Here is a 15,660-nt window from a genome sequence, read left to right on the forward strand (position 1 = left end):
TCCATAGCATTTTGAGTTTCTGATACAAAATCCCAAAGCAGGGCTTCCACAGAACCAGAACACCCTTGGGGACTCTGGCAGAACACGAAAAAAAAAAGCAATGTTACAGATGACATTATAAGAATAGTATAGACAGGTAGCAATAATCTGATAAAACCTCAAATCCATCATAAAACTAAGAAAACAAAAAGGCAACAAAAGATGCTTTTTTGTTTTGTTTTTATCCCTACAAAGTCAACAAACTGGCTGCTGTACAGACTACTCTAAGGCAACCGAGTCTCCACCACATCAGTGTTACTCCACTCATCTACTATACAAGGAATTTTGCAACACAATATGGACTGTAATTTTTTTCCATCAAAAGCCTGTTGTAGATCTGACTATTTTGTATGGCATCTTTCCAACAAACTGTATTGCAGAACACTTCAGAGTTACTATAAAGTTGAAGAGGCAAACCATAAATAGTAGAGGAAGAGGTACAGGCAAGACAGAGCAGAGAAAAGCACTGATTTTTTCTAAATAGATCATTTCACCGGTCTTCTCACTTCCCCTCAGTGTTTGTTGGGTCTCTCTTTTGAGGCAGTGGTAAGTTTTACACTAATTTTTATTATTCACTTTCTCAGGCAATGTTTTCAAACATTTTCATTTTTATTGGCTTACTTCTTTGGGGAAGTTTTGACACCTGGTCAGTTCAAAACTGATTGGAATGTTGCAAAGGCAGCAGCTAAGCTAAGAGAGCAAAGCATGATCATCAACTGATGAAAGCTGAATTGTGTTCCATCCTGCTCCCAGGGCCCTTAGGGATCAGAAACTTTCAACAGCTTGGGGAGTTCTGCTTTTCTTGCACTAAGAAGCTGAGGACCAGGAGTGAGTCATCTTTAGAGAAGAGGGAGTTTTAACTACTTTAAGACTAGATGAAATCTCCATTGGTGAAAGTCTGTTCCAGATGACAGAAAATGCAGAGGTGAAGGCTCTCATACCACCAGACTCAGGGGAGGGATAGAGAAAAGGGCAGTTTTAGATCCCAGGGAATGAGGGGGAGTAGAAATAGATAATGTTCACAAGATAAGTTAGAGCAGCAAGGATATAGAGGGCAATTTTGAACTGGATCCTAGAACAAATGGAGAGCTTGAGGACAGTGGTGATGTCATCTTGCTGCTTCGTACGAGGGTTGCCAGGTGTCCAGTTGTAGACCGGAACCCCCGGTTGAAAAGGGACCCTGGAGCCTCTGGTCAGCACCACTGAGCGGCCTGTTAAAAGTCCGGTCGGTGCCTCAGTGGGGCTAAGGCAGGCTCCCTGCCTGCCATGACTCTTTTGGCTCCCAGAAGCAGTGGCATGTTCCTCCTCTGGCTCCTACGAGTAGGGGCAGCCATGGGGGCTCCGCATGCTGCTCCCATCCCAAGCGCCAGCTCCGCTGCTCCCATTGGCCAGGAACCATGGCCAATGGGAGCTGCAGGGGCGGAACCTGCGGACGAGGCAGCATGCAGAGCCGCCTGGCTGCACCTCTGTATAGGAACCGGAGTGGGGACATGCCACTGCTTCCAGGAGCTGCTTCAGGTAAGTGCTGCCCAGATCCTGCACCCCTGACCCCCTCCTGTACCCAAACCCCCTGCCCCAGCCCTGATCTCCCTCCCACCCTCCAAATCCCTCGGTCCCAACCCAGAGCACCCTCCTACACCCCAAACTCCTCATCCCCAGGCCAACCCCAGAGTCTGCACCCCTAGCCCTCACACACCCCAATTCCCTGCCCCAGCCTAAAGCCCCCTCCCATGCCCTGAACCCCTAATTTCTGGCCCCACCCCAGAACCCACACTCCCAGCCCAGAGCCCATACTCCCTCTCACACCCCAACCCCTACCTCAGCCCGGAGCCCCCTCCAATACTCTGAACCCTCTGCTCCACCCCCAGCTCGGAGCCCCCTCCTTGACCCCAAACCCATCATCCCTGGCCCCACCCCAGAGCCCGCACCCCAGCCAGAGTCCTCAACCCACCTGTATCTTAACCCACTGCCTCAGTCTGCAGCCCCCTCCCACACCCTGAACTCCTCATTTCTGGCCCCACCCCAGAGCCTGCAACCCCAGGCTGGAGCCCTCACCCCCTCCTGCATCCCAACCCCCTGAACCAGCCTGATGAAAACGAGTGAGTAAGTGAGGGTGTGGGAGAGCGAGAGACAGAGGGAGGGGGGATGGAATGAGTGGGGATCAGAGCCTCAGATAAGGGGCGGGACAAGGGTGTTCGGTTTTGTGGGAGTAGAAAATTGGCAACCCTACTTTGTACACGTCAGAAGCTGAGCATCAGCATGTTATATCAGAGGAGACGCTTTTATACAATACCTCATTAAGCTTGAGCAGGAGGACTTCTATACTTAGAAGTTCACAAAATCAAAGAAGGAAAATGTATTCAGTAATATTCCAGATACAACACAGACGGATTGTGTTCTTTCTTTGTTTAAGGACCATAATTTCCAGTCAGGGTCCCCTTGACTAAAAGGCCAGGATTCAGTGGGACTTTCTCCTATATTCTACACCATCTGTGGGATTCTGGATGTATCATGTGACTAGCTCACAAGTCAAGGACTATAGAACTGGTATGTGTTTATTTAGAGCAATAGAGGAAATCTGGTTTGGGATTTCCTGTTAAACGGGAGCAGGGGGAGGAAAATATAGTATGACTCACCCAGGAGTGGAGGTGAGGCACAAAGGCTGAGACATTGTAATGTCCTGTAGGGCTCAAGTTACCACTGCAGGTCCCTGTATGCACGAAGCAATGAGGCACTGAACCATGAGCAGTAAACATCACACTAGCACTGGTGATGCTCCCATGAACAAGAGCCCCCTGCAGTTGCAGGTTTGGACTCCTTATCTGTGCCAATTCTGCTTCCATTTATAGAATAGAGCTGGCTGGGCAGCTTTTCAGTTGAATGAAAAATTAATTCCGATACTTGACAAGTTAAGTAATAACAGAAAGGCTCTTTATTTGGGAGGGGGTAGTTATGTAGTTATTATAGCATGTTTTATTGGAGGTCACATCTGTCAGCATCACCACAGCTACATGTTGTTGGTTTGGGTTTTTTTTTTTGTTTCTGCTATGATCCCATATCTATTTGTACAACAGGGACTTGATATTTGATAGAGGCCTTTGGATGCTACTATAATATAAATAACAAACAATTTTTTCTAGTGAGAGGACTCATGAATCTGTGAAATTAGTCATTTTGTAAAAATTAATACGAAAAAGAATGCAGACCTTATGTGTCACAATGTCCAAGAACATCAATAAACAACTCATTTGATTATATTCTTGAGCTCAAAACAATGAACATTTTGACACTGCAGCAATGCTATGGATATTTTAGTAGAGTTTTCAGAGTACATAATGAAAACAGCGCTTCAAAAGGGGAATATGGTCATAATTATAAGAAAAGGTCAAGAATATGCAGGTTTCTTCAATAGCGTCACAACAAAAATGAATTAATTGGGACACACACTAAACAAGCAGACTCAAATAGAAGTAAATACATCTCTTAACAATTCCTTCCAGTATTAGTCACTGGCCTTCTTTTATCTCTCAAGAAGCTGATATACAATATCCTGTTCCCTATGCTGGATTTATATCTATCAGAGTTGTGGGAAACTCATAGAAAGCTTGAAAAATATCCATTTTCAGATTATCCAGAGCTGTTAAAAACTAGTTCCATTTATGTAGAATAGGATACTTTTGATGCTTTTAATTATTTAGTTTTATTTTAAAGCTATACTGCTGGGTTGCAACTTTCAGTGATTTTTCTTCAGTAGTTGCTGACTTGCTTTCCTGGCTAGGATACTGCAAAGTATTCTAGTCAGCGTGCCCCTTACTTTAGCTATCATGACTAAAGTAAGCATCTGGTGCAATGTGGTGCTGACCACCTCCCACAAGGTTCTTTGAGCTCTTCACTCTCATAGAAATCAATCACTGAGTGATTTCATGCTGTGAAAAGACACTATTTGTCATCCATGGTAACCAAAGCTCTTTGTTCAAAGAACAGGTACAGCAAACTTTCCCACAACCTTCCTGTAATTTACCTCACCAACGACCTGAAGAGTCACTTCTGGGAGTGAGTGGATAGTTCAGTCATCATATCCACTCTATTCTTGGTTCCTTTGTGGGACGGCAAATAGGGGTGCTGATTAGTGCCAGTTGTGATGGTTATTTTTCTGAAGTGGGTATGTATGTACCAACTCAAATACAACAGTATTATAGTAGATATCTTACAGATACTTTAGACAGAGGATCATTCAGTCAGACAGGAAGGAACTGGATTGATACCAACTGATGTTGCATAACAAATCATCATTATATGGAAGGCTTCCCACAGAAATCCATCCTTCATCAAATTATCAAATCAAACTGTTCCCTCACTAAACTCCAAAATAAATTTTCCCCACATTGTGTACAAAATACTGATAGTACTATAGATAGGGAGAAAGACAGGCTCATCTGTTGATTGAAAAGGTACTGTAGACACTGTGTGAGTAGAGAACCCAGTCTAACAGTCATTTTTCTTTTGCAATTTCTTTGAATCCGTAATTGTTTTGTATGCCAAGAAATCCTTACCTTTTTAAAAATAGGTAAGCGTGTTTGGTGCAAGATTTCTGATTTAAACCCGTATTTAATAGCAAAAATGCTGCTGGAAAAAGAGCAAAGTGAAAGGCAAATTTCAAACTTTTAAGTGAAAAAAGAACTTATGTAAAATACTGATGTTCCCAAATCAGAATATACTATTACATGTAGACTTAAGAGTTAAAAATGTTTTAAAACAAAGTACTCTTGGTGAAATGCAAGGTTTCTAAGTACTACTGAAATTCATAATTTTAAAAAGTAATAATACAGAGAGTTCTGAACTCACGGATTTAAAATGGTTTTAAAATGTAAATGTATGGAATTAAGACTACACACTGTGTACCACGTTAAATAATTAATGTGTTACTTTAAAAAGCTGAATTTGAATCTTCAATAAATTTCTTGATAAAAAAAGTAGTAAAATTTGTTAGCAACATTTCTGTCCTTTATGCTACACCCAGATGTCATTTTGCCACCAATCCTAGTAATTGCATACCGACAAGCAGTGTAAGGCTGATGGTCTGAAAAAAGGCTAGAAGAAGGTGGGAGAAAGCACAAGTCAGTATTATAACTGCAGAAATTTGCCCCATTATACCAAATATTTCATGTAAATTCAATGGATGTTTCATGTATATTGGCAAGCTTGGTTTTGCATCCTCAAATTAATGACATCAGTATGGATAGCATATTCCACCATCCTTTATAAAAAGCCTTTAACTTGACTTTTGCTTGAGAAATGCTGAGAGAGGCTGCTTCATTTGGTTGAAGGTATAAGCAAAGAAGAGAACAAAGTGTGACCTGAGTACATAAATAACTGTCCAGATTCACTAAATCAGCATTGTAATCACTGCTGGTAGTTCACAAAAGGGAATGTGCCGACTCTGGTTTTAGACTATGAGACACGATCAAAGAAAATAATCAAACTTTCGCTTTACTTAGCTTTTTAGCTGTTTTTACATGATTGCCTCACAATGTTTTAACTGTATTCTATTTTAAGCTATTGTATAGCACCAGCATTACCTTGATGGGGGAAGACAGTGAGGATGCTTTATAAATAAAATTATTATAAAAGAACAAAGCTTTGGGTCACCAAAAAAAAAAAAAAAAAAAAAGTCACACGAAGGAGAAATTAGGGTTTATACGTTTGGTTGTTTCACTAGCTATACCGTCTCTCATCCTAAACCCCATGTAAACGGCTGCTTCAGCTGCCTCCATTTCAAACCTCCACGCAGCCACAAGTAATCAAAGATTCCATGGTCTACAAGCAGTGGTCCTAGCAGTGCAAAGCAATCTGCATGGGCAGACCCTTGTGTCCATGTAGAGGCCCACTTGAATGAATTATAAGGGTTTTCCTGTGCTAAAAGTACCCCCTGAAAAGGTTGAAATTAAAGATGCTGATGAAACCTAACAGGCACTTTTAGCCTTTACAATATCATAATTCCTCTGAAACTGTGTATCATTTTTTATATTTAGGAAGCATTTGGGGTTGTTGATATCAGGTTACAACTTCAGGATGGGATCCACACAAGCAGACCCACTCCACATGGTCAAGTGGAAGCCAGGACAGTGACTTTGAATCATAGAATCATAGAATATCAGGGTTGGAAGGGACCTCAGGAGGTCATCTAGTCCAACCCCCTGCCCAGAGCAGGACCAATCCCCAACTAAATCATCCCAGACAGGGCTTTGTCAAGCCTGACCTTAAAAACTTCTAAGGAAGGAGATTCCACCACCTCCCTAGGTAATGCATTCCAGTGTTTCACCACCCTCCTAGTGAAAAAGTTTTTCCTAATATCCAACCTAAATCTCCCCCACTGCAACTTGAGACCATTACTCCTTGTCCTGTCATCTGCTATCACTGAGAATAGTCTAGATCCATCCTCTTTGGATCCACCTTTCAGGTAGTTAAAAGCAGCTATCAAATCCCCCCTCATTCTTCTCTTCCGTAGACTAAACAATCCCAGTTCCCTCAGCCTCTCCTCATAAGATGAGGTTGTGACGAAGTGGGACTGTTCTTAATGTTTCCTCTGAATAGTGTGGGGGTGCCTCAGTTTCCCCTATGCAGTTCTTAAGTATCTAGGTGGTGGGGTAAGGGTGTATGATCATTGCAGAGCCCTAGAGGGCAGGTGTGTGCAGGAGTCTGGACACAAAGAATGGCTGACACCGTGTTTCCTGGCAACTGATGGCCTGGGCCCTTCCCCCCTGCAAGGTGAGAGCTAAAGGGTTGGAGAACAAAGGAATCAGGTGACCTCCTGGCCCGGGAAAGGAGAAAGCCCAGAGGAGTGGGGCTGGAGGGAGTTTCAGTTGGGGGCTAGCTGGGACATGGAGTGAAGGGCAGACGTGGTTGTCTGGCTCACTGTCCCCCAAAATGGACCCAGCTGAGGGGTCCTGTTCTCTGCACCTGCAAGCTCTGTGTTAGACCATGTTCCTGTCGTCTAATAAACCTCTGTTTTACTGGCTGGCTGAGAGTCACGTCTGACTGCGAAGTTGGGGTGCAGGACCCTCTGGCTTCCCCAGGAGCCCCACCTGAGTGGACTCGCTGTGGGAAGCGCACAGAGGGGCAGAGGATGCTGAATGCTCCAAGGTCAGACCCAGGAAGGTGGAAGCTGTGTGAGCTGTTTGTCCTGAAGACAGGCTGCTCACAGAAAGGCGACTGCCCCAGAGTCCTGACTGGCTTCATGTGGAGCAGTTCCAGAGCATCGCCCAGGGACTCCGTGACAGAGGTGAAGGTCAGAAAGAGAACATTATGATGGAGAGATCAGAGAAGGAGCAGTGCTTAGTGAAAACAAGATTGAGTGAGTGGCCATTTTGATCAGTCCCGTTGAAGGTTAAATGAGGAGGTGAGAGCCAGGTGTCAAGAGAGTAGGTCAGCATGGAAGTTGAAGTAACCAAGAACGAGACAGAGAGGGAGAGATGGATATCAAATTCCGAACAGAAGGCACAAGATGGAGGGAAAAGGAAGGGAAAAGATACTTTAAGAGAATGAGTAGGAAGTGAGGAGAAGATGGAAATGGCAGAAGTGGGGGAGTAGGAGATCAACAGTAGAGCTATGCGAATAACAGATTTTTCAGTTCACTGGCAATTATGAAAAATTGAACAGACATTTCATTGTGGGCCAAACAAAAAATATTTTTTTAAAAATTTTTAGTGAATCAAAAAATTTTTAAAAAATTAAATGTTATTTTGAGTCGACCCAAAACAAAAAGTTTCAATATTTGAGAATTTTTTTAATTTCACTTTTAGTTTTCAATAATTTTAAAGGAAATTTTGAAACAAAAAGTTATTTTGAATTGAAAACTCAAAATTCAGTTTAGAAAACGTTGAAACTAAAAATTTAGATTTTTTTTGAAATTTTTTAATATTTTTTTTAAAACTAAAACAATTTGGCAAAATTGATGCAAATTTGCCAAATGTTTTAGTGTCCCCAAATCTGCGTTTTTCACCGAGAAAAGTTTTGGTCAAAATTTTTTGCCCAGATCTACTCAACACACCCACCACATTTCTTATGGAACAACTCAGGGCAACGTGTGTGAAAGAGAAGCCACTTTGGGACAAAGCAGCTGGAGAAGCAGTGTCAAATAGGTGACTAGGTTTCTGTGAGTGCACGGAGATAGAGGCCTGAAAACAGGGGTAGCACAGGTAGCTACTGTGCATGCTTCCCATGCAAGTGTGATTCAGCTCTGAGCTGAAGGGCCACTTTGGACCAAACCAAATATTTCACAGAGGTCACTTGAACAGCCATCAAATAACTTTTGGTTCCTTCAGATGCCTCCTATTTACCATTCAAAGAGGATAGGACACACTGTACATAGTGTTGCATCTGTATCACCGAGGCTTGTACCACTTGAAAGCCTACTTCTGTTTCTTTATGTTTTAAAGATGAAAAGTTTAATAAAAGTTTTATTCAGAAAAATAGTTGTAATATTCAACCAGTCAAGTAAACATTGCTTTAAAAACATGCATTTGGAAATTCTCCTCTCCACTCTTATCACTGCACTCAACTAAGATATTTCATTGGCTCTCTGTTTTTGTGCAGTGCCTCATTTGAGATTTTTTTTTTGCTTTAGAAATTTCCACTTACATGCTCATCCATCTTCTGTGCCAATAGCACAGTACTTAAAAGCTGACTAGAGAACTCCTTTCCTGAACTATGCAATTAAAGTACCACTGCAAATTTGGTCCCTAAAAGCCCACAAACCTCTTACAAGCTTAATAATATATTGACTGTATGAAGTTGCATCTTCTCCAAATACAATATATCTTACTCTCATTCCCCCACTCACTGTCAAAGTGATTCTACCTGCACTGCCAACAATTATGTTGCTAGTAATCCAGTTAAAATAAATTGTGGATTCTTTCCAGTTCCTTTATAAAATATGTTCTCCTATTTACCTACTGTAATTGTGGCCCTGGGTGAACGCTGTTTTCATTTATCATTGTCACTACCACACTGAACTAACTAGTACTTTATTTTTGGATAATATTTTTCATTGTGAACATAATCATTCATGGAATCTTGTTTTATGTGATCAATCTGTTACGAGCAACTTTGATTTTTTTTACTTTAAACTCTCATATGCATCTCCATAATTTTTTTTTAAAAGAGATCCTATTTCTTAACCTCACTTCAGTTGAAATACTACAAGTTTGTTTGTCTCCTTAATATTTTTGTTATGCTTTTTGTAATTATAAAAACATTCAGTATTGTCACCTGCAATATTTTTTAGTCACAATGCATGTCAGATAAGAATGGCTGTTAAGGGGATGTCAAGTTTCCATTTTTACTAATTTATCATCCAAATATAATAATCTTTGATCCATCTGGTAGAAGGAGAAAAAACTCATTGCTAAATAAAACAATTTAATTAACTAAACCTTAGTGGATACTCTTAAGGTTTTTGAAATGTTTTTGCAAATAATTATCATTACCATGGAAATTCGGTGAATATCAAAGTAATGTTATTATTGTTGTCTGACTGACCACAAAGATCCTTACTTGATAGAGCTAAATAAGATGACTATTTGTATGTCCATAGTATGATACTTCTAAGTTTTACATATGGTATTTCTAAAATTGCCTGGTACTAGGTGTGGAAGTATTGGACTAAGGAGCCAACATGCCCCTCACAAGGCAGCATTGACTTTATGCACTGAGGTACTCCAAATGAACAACAGAATTGCCCAAAAGTGTTTGAAGAAGTCACTGAAAAGTGATAGATAAAGATGTCTATTTCCAGGAAGGGAGATAATGAGGAGATGGAACTTTAATGAACTTCAGATAGGAGTCAGGAAAAACATGCAGCCAACTATCTGCTCAAGCAAAGTGGTTGGATGAGACAACGAAAGGTGGGAGCAGGAATCCACCACCACACACACCAGGGATAGGCCAGGTTGCTAGAAAATGGAAGTTCACAAAGATGGTGACAAACATAAGAGCTGGAATCCGAATAAAACAGGAGGTAGACTAGGAGACAGGAGGCAGAGGAAATTACAGCAACATAGGTGAGCCTAAGACGAGAGGACTTATTTTCTCTTGTCCTTAAACAGCATTTCTACATAAACTTCACTTGTAATACAAATAATTTTTCACCTAAGCAGCAAGGTTTATGGTAACCTTAAACTGAATACCACAACTTTGAGATTTGCTTTTATTTTAACCGATTCTCTCTTTTTTTCCATATTGGATAAATTTGTTGATTTAAGCAATATAAAGTTACTAGCTGTTATCTATGCAGAGGCAAACAATCCTTTGACTTCTGAGGAGAGGCAGAGGGATATCTGACCCTAAACCCAGCTTGAGTTCTCAGTTGCCAAAAATGAAACACAAGTTGCCTTTGGTGCTTTGTCTGAAGTTGGACTGAACCAACAGACAAGAATAAAGACTCAGGAGGATAGCTAAGCCTTGATGGACAAAAGTGACAATTATCTAGCTGAAAAGGAGAAATATTTTAATGTGACCATTGTAAAACTATTGAACAGACCTATGAGTCTCATGGTACATCATATCACATCCTGTAAAATGTACCGAAGTGACAAACAAAAACCTAGCAAGTACTTTTCAAATTTTGAGATTTTATTTTTTAAACTGAGTTTTCAAAAACAAATACAAAACTATTTGCCCCATCTCTCTCTCTTCAAAACTTGCTTTTAAAGAGAGTCATTTAAAATCCAATATGAACAAATAGGGGATGAAGTGAAACTTTTTTCCAGTTTGCTTCTCACACTGATGTGAGTTTCAAATGATTGCAGGAATATGAAGTGAAGCCATCAAGGTTTTTTTCTGTTTTGAAGATAAATCATGAAAAACCACTCATTTTAGAGAGGTTTCCCATACTTTAAATCAGTCCAAGTTCATGAATCTTGGTGAAGCTAGTCTCAGTTGCAGGTTTTAAACAAACCCTGAAACAGAGATAATTCTGCTGTAGTTCCTTTACAGAAACTAGTTTTTACAGCAAACGTAATAACCTCTTTTCATCAACTTCAGACTGCATATAACATGGAAGAGGCCCCAAATTCAACCATATATTGTACTGCCCTCTTCAATGTGAGTCATAAACAGGACTGCCTTCTCAGAAACGTCAGTCTTTACCAAGACAAAAGGAAAAGACAATGTAAAATGTATGACATATACTAAGGTCAGATGGGCACTGGTCATGAAAAGTAACACTGATAGCAAAAACATCGTCAACCAGAAGTCCTTTCAGATCACTGCATTGGCTTCAGAAGTTTATCTAACACCTTTACCATCATTAATGACGGTCATGATGTGGAAGGTCAATCAGTCTGACATTTCATTTTCTAACTGTAGCAGAAACAATTCCCCCGGGGGGAGGGGAGGAGAGAGGGGAATGGAAATTGAATTAGTTTTTCATTGAGGGAATTGTGTCATTACAAAATCAGGAAAATGGGTGAAACTGATGAAAAATCCTCTTTTCCTTCCAACATATATGCTTTTAAAAGCTTAACTGATCACTGCTGACAAATTGGACAATCAATCATCTGAGTAACAAAAAATGTCATTCTCTTTGCCTTATTCTAAAAAAGTATTGTATGTCTTAAAAAAAGAGAGTATGTATCCATTCCCAACACAGAACCTGAAACTGTTCTCCTTGCATGTTTCAATTTATTTTAACTTTATTGTATGGACGGGATTTCTTCTTTAAAATATCTTCACTACAACCATAAGGGAGAGATACGTATGTGCCATAAGGAATTTACATCAACTACTCTCCTAATTCAGTTCCATGTACCTCACCATCATTTTTAGCTCATTTATATTGCTCGTTACATTTATTTTGGGTGCTATGAAATCCAATCTGCATCTATTTCTGTATGTCTGAGTGACTACTGTATTTGGAAAATAGAATGCACTTATCTTCTAATAAAAGCCAGTGCAGGTTTATTTGTTCCTTGCAATTCAGTTTGTTATGATAAACTTCAGAGAAAATCCTACTCAAAACCAATCTAGGCTACTCATACATACCTTTTGGACCATTCTGGGCAGTGTACAGATTTAATGCTTGCTTTATCTGTCAGTGTGACACTTTCCTTTACGAGTCCTGGTGAAATGGTGACTTCTCTTTCACAGAAAGAAGGCAATAATACAATTAGGGATTTGCACAGAGATTAATATTAATATTCTCCATCCAGAAGTTCGAGGTTAATAAAAATGAATTTGCCTTACGGTTACATTTTTCACTCTGGGCTTCAGCAACCCTTTCAATTTTCCAGCCAAAAAGCTACACAAAAAATAATATACGAACTGTTAAGCCAGTGAGCAGATACACCAGTAGAGGGAGGTAAAAATACAGCCCAAACTAGCTCAGATCAAGTCCCTTTCCTCAGGGCTAGCTTTATCGATACAAAAAGATCAGAACACTTGGTTTCAGCCACTTTTCCAGCTTTCAGCAAGCTAGTAAGGGAGAGGACACACCCTTTCCCCTAGACAGCTGCAGCCCCTTCCCCTTTGCTTTTACAACCTCACTGCAGCTCACTTACATGATAGACAGTGAACCTGGGCTGTGCTTGAAACCCCTTACATACTGGGACTTAAGGAGAGCTTTATACCTTGTCTCACACACACAAATAAGAGGTGAAAAGATTCCATGTAGGAGCTCTCCCTGTTTATCTTGTATCCAGTAGCATTTTGTGGCATCAGTCTAGTCAGCATATTGAGCTGCCCGTAATGGAGTTGACTATAACTCCCAACAACCAATGTGGCAAATTTTAACTGAGGTCTAACTCAGAAGCCATTAGAAGAAAGGTATGAAAGTCTTCTCCCCACCCTCTCATAAGGTACTATTTTTTAAAAAACCGTCTTCTGCCAGCCCACCCTCACTAGTAGCTGATGGGATTTGTTTTTAATTAACTTCCTCCTAGGCGGACTGAGCTGTTGTAGAAGACAGCTGTGCACAAGATAGAAGACGGGGTGAGGAGGAGAGAGTCCCAAATTAACTTTTAAAATAAATGTCTGGGACAGGTCTCCATTTGTTAGTAAAAACAGAAAAGTTGTTTTAAAAATCTGTCTTACTACTTTATGTTTAGCTTGTATTCAGGTAAATTTCATATTTAGGAAGGAGTACAACTAAACCCTGACATTAAATTTCCACAAATATTCTGATATAAAAAAATCAAGACAAAATTTGGGCTTCATCATATTTAGACCCACATATAAATAAGAGCCCAATACAATACAACGAGTATTTGTAAACCAAAGGCTCCTTCTATCAAGAGCCACACGGCTGGTAATTTAATATATGACACATCTGTAGCACTCAACTTAATGACAGTGTAGAAAGTTCCATTTGTAATATCTCCATTCATTTTATGTATTTATATTAAAATCCTAATGACAGTAAAACATTTGTGACTAATTATTTTACTTCTTGTAAAGTTGGTTTTGGTGGAGTAAGTGCTAGGTTTCTTACTGCGTCTATGACATGGACTTTGGAGAGATGAAAAATGTTACCACGGTTCAAAAGTGCATTCAGTATGAAAGAGTGAAAAAGTCAAAGCCCACGTGCTTTGTTTCCCACACAGAAGGAAACAGTTATCTTTTGCTGTTTTGCCCTGGATTTGGTGTTTGTGAAATTTATTAACACAGTCGTTGGCTTGCTGGGTTTAATGATTGGGATCCAGAGTAGGTTTATTTTGAATGAAACCAGGAAGGTATTTGTTGAATTTACTTTGTTCTTGTGTTGGTTACCCAATGTTGATCTCGCTTTAGAAAGGAACAAACGCAAAAAGGGATATTACACAAAATGAAAATATACATTTTTGCTTGTGTGGGAGGAATGTACAGTGTGAGAGGAGAAAGGCTGTGCCAATTAAAATTAGCCCATAATAAAACAAGAGTCACAATGTTTCAGTTATAAAACAAGTACTCTTCCACACAGTCATTAAACATAGACCAGACTTTGGGTTTCTATAGCATCTTTCATCCTGAGGGTCCCTTGAAGTGTTTACAAAGTAATTAGTGAGTGCAGTGACTCTGCAGTCAAAGAGAGCAGCCATTGTGCGCTCAACATTAGTTCCAGGCATATAGCATCTGTCATACTGCGGAAAGGAGTAATAGCCAGAACATCACGAGTTTCACATATACTTCAAAGAGATCTTTAAATTCTGCCTGGAAGGCCACCAAACAGTGACTGCTAAACAACAAAAAAGGGCTTGGTTTCATTATTTTACCCAAAGGACTTTGCCAGTGTCTGAATTAGAGATGGGCTTGGGCTGCACAGCTTTGATCCAGACCTGAATGTTCTCAAAGAGCATGGGATGGTCATAGCTAGGGTTTTGTTCAATCTTCTACAAAAAAAAATGGTTAACTTGAACCCACGAAATTACAGGCCAGAGGTGAGAAAGCTACCTTATAACCCACATCATTATTATTTTCTCCCTCTTTTATGGATGGCTACAAGTACTGTAAATAGAGAATCTAGGCCACATATAGACTATTAATTTCATAAACACCCTCATGCTGTGAGTTTCTCTTTTGTGCAATCATTTTGAAGTGTTCATTGTTCTGCACAGTTACACATTACCATGCCCTGAAAATTCTTTCAAAATGGAAAGATTTGTTTGGCTGCTGAGATCATGTTAGTTACAGTGACTATAATGGATAACAGGAGACAGTCATTATTACAATATCAGAGACCTGCAACACATGGAATTCTTAGTGACCGTGACATCCCTGCTAGGGAACACATATGCATTACATGCAAACCTATCTGGTAGCAGCCCTGGAAAAAGTGACAACGGAAATGTACTATAGAGACAGAATATAATAGAATAACTTAGAATCATACGCATCCTAGCTGGTTATAGCCCCAGAAAGGGAGCCAGGGATCTGGAACACCATTCCCTCTGCTCGCTATGTGCAATTCAAGCTGTCCATCAAGGCAGTTGGAGAATGCGTGTCCAGCAATGTAACTGTCTATGCTTCAGTTAGGCACATGATCATGGGAATTTAAAGATATGATGAGATAAAGAACAATGTGATGCAATGTGCTAAAGCCAGAACCACTGAAATATAGTTTGATGCTAAATTAAGTTGAACAAATGCTGTTAAATCTGTGTCTCTAGGAAGAAATATGCCAAACGTGCCCGCTTCTACAGTAATCCAAGTGAACTGGCTTTCCTAGAACAGCTTTCTACAAGCTGTAATGAGTCATCTGTCTCCTGCTACTAGAGAGTAACAAGGCTAGCTGACAAATCCTCTCTCTTCTAAAGGGCAGCAATGTAGAGAAAGCGTACCATATAACAGATACCTTAAATTAGTTTTCTGTTTATGAAAAATCATAACTGCATATGAAGGCGACAAGGAACCAGGAGCCATTATAACTCAAACTGATTGACCACTCTGCCATAGGGAATTTCCTGCAAATCCAGGGCTTGTCACAGAGGTCTGTTATGTCTGATTGATTATGTCAATACATTTTATTTTATCTATTTGGATTTATAGACAAAATAAAGAGGTACCTACAGAAATCTCTAGGCAACCCCAACACTGTGCTGCAGAACATGCCTTTGCATCTGCCTCCATAGGGAATATCCATAGGGACAA

At 40.2% G+C, this 15,660-nt stretch overlaps 1 protein-coding gene across 2 annotated transcripts in view; it reads right to left on the bottom strand.

Moving 5' to 3' along the window:
* ZNF827 (zinc finger protein 827) overlaps positions 1-15,660 on the bottom strand; it is a 135,568-nt gene that overhangs the window by 17,270 nt on the left and 102,638 nt on the right. The gene's annotated exons all lie outside the window — the stretch shown is intronic.

Source organism: Lepidochelys olivacea (genome assembly GCF_965140295.1).
Source record: "Lepidochelys olivacea isolate rLepOli2 genome assembly, chromosome: 4".
In the NCBI taxonomy this organism is placed as follows: Eukaryota; Metazoa; Chordata; order Testudines; family Cheloniidae; genus Lepidochelys; species Lepidochelys olivacea.